This window comes from Capsicum annuum, chromosome 2 (assembly GCF_002878395.1).
Source record: "Capsicum annuum cultivar UCD-10X-F1 chromosome 2, UCD10Xv1.1, whole genome shotgun sequence".
Lineage (NCBI taxonomy): Eukaryota > Viridiplantae > Streptophyta > Magnoliopsida > Solanales > Solanaceae > Capsicum > Capsicum annuum.
In genome coordinates this window covers 137,297,784-137,300,167 of record NC_061112.1, presented here as the reverse complement: position 1 = coordinate 137,300,167, position 2,384 = coordinate 137,297,784, and positions in this window count along the sequence as shown.

The window sequence follows — 2,384 nt, the reverse complement described above, 5'->3', positions numbered from 1 at the left end:
CCATTTATTTTTCTGTCATATACCCACTGGGCATAAAAAAAAAGTAGGAGGGGGGCTCCTTTTCCTGAAGAACACATAGAAACTTCTCTATATTTATTCATTCCCCGCACACAATACAATGAATACACAGACCATACTCTTCACTCAAGAACACTCTACCATTTTTCATTTCTAATTGACAAAGATTACACTACACACCATTTGAGAAATAATAGAGCAGAATAGAAAGAAAATATATCAGTAGAGGGTATCTAAGATAAATTAGCAGGCATCTTTCACCAATAAGGTATGAATTTATTTATAGTTTTCTACATATGATTCTGAAAATAGTGACAATAAAACGATACCAATGTATAGTTGATTTTCTTCTTGGTGGTAGTCGTTTGCAGCCAGGTTAAGAATAGATATTGGTTGATATTGATTGCTTAGGGAAAATTTATATAAAAAGAAGAAAGAATTAGGTTGTGCTACTGCTTGAACTGGGTTTTGTTTCTCGTTACTACGTGTCCATTTCTAGTAAAACAAATTAAAGAAATATATAGTTCCTTACTCAAGACTTGCATAGAAAATCTTTTTGGGTTTGAGAATTCCTTTATCTTCACCTGCACAGCTTCCTTTATTTCCTTCTGTTTTTGGAATAAACTGATGTGTAAGAAGAAAAATTGATACAGAGGATTCGACCCAATTAGTTTGCATTTGAAGAGTGGATATTACTTTCTTATTAGAGCCTTCAACCGAATCTATTCTCTATGCTCTAGAAAAATATTTCTTGCCTTTGCTCTTTCACCTTTCAAGTAAATGGGTGTTGTTAAATTTGTATTCTAATGAGGAATGTATATATATATATATATATATATATATATATATATAAACAGATTCGGATTATTCGAAAGTTTTATGTAAGGGCAAGTTTATTAATTGACGCCTGACTTTGGGTTCCTATTGAAGCCATTGAAGGTTATTTGGTTGGTATTCTACAAATAGTGAGGTTGTGGAACTTTTCTTTAGCAAGGTAAGTGAGACTTTAAGCTTTGATGCTTGCTTTTCAAATCTGATTTATAAAAATTATATTTTTCTATCTTGTCCATGTGTTAGGACAAACGTGAACTTGGTAGAATTTGTGGCTTTTGACTAGCTATGGATATGTATTTTGAAAAGTGTGTTGAGAATTGTTTAGAGTGAAACGCGAGGTGAGGTTGGGGCGTTGAATATATTTTCTTCGTTGTCGTTATAGTCTCTAGGGGCATATATAGCTGCCGTAATATGTTAGGGACATTACTTATGCTGCCGTAATATGTTAGGGGAAGTATTTATGCTGTCGTAATATGTTAGGGGTGTTACTTATGCTGTCGCAATATGTTAGGGGCATTATTTATGCTGTCGTAATGTGTTAGGGGCATTACCTATGCTGCCGTAATATGTTAGGGGCTTGCACATGCTGTCGTAGCAGACTTTTTGGGGCTTTATATATGCTGCCGTGGACTTGTCGGGCTGTTAGGCCGATCACCTTCACTGAGGTTTATGACAAGTCGTGAGTGTGGATTGAGTTGTTATAGGATGACATTTTGAACCTCTTTGAAAATCTTATTGATATGTGTTTTGTATTTTCTAACACTTGTTCTAGAGGTATTAAAGTAGCGAGTCGAGGATCTTACGGGGTTATATTTATATGGCTCACTCTTTACTTGCATACGTGCAGATACGATTGCAGAGAGAGGGGCTCATGGCTGACTGTATTTACGTGTTGATTCTATCTCTAAGGTGAGCCTTCGCATTATTCGTGAAGGCTGTCATTCATCTCTCATTATTTTAGCTTATATTTCCGTTCGTTGGGTTTGTATGCCCAAAAGTTGAACTCGTGTAATTCTGTTTAGATGCTCCATTTAATCAGTGTGGGATTTGGGGTTAGAGATTTGTTATCTAAACTATTGTAGTTTTCATATATCGCTATGCGATGTCTTGTTGGATAATGATCCTGCGTTAATAATTATTTTGTGCACAGAGTGTTGTGTATGTTTTCATCTCAGTATTTATAGATATGGTGAATGCATAAAAAATTAGTCCTCCTGGCAAGTGGTGTTGTCGGGAGCCAGTCAAGCCTAAGGGTTATTTTGGGACGTGACAGTGAGCTCATCATTTGTAGCCCAAATTAATGGGCTAGCCCAATAAAAATTGGACTTTAATTAAATCTATACATGTTTGGACTTAAATAATTAATCCAATTATATTAATCCACAATATTTATTTGGGACTAATTTATTTTGAATTTACCATAATCCGAATTTCGTACGTATTTCAATTTAATAAAATTTCGTTGCCCACAAGTATATCTAAAAATGATTTAGATTTTTCCTTATTCATGAAATAAGTTTCATATTTTTTTA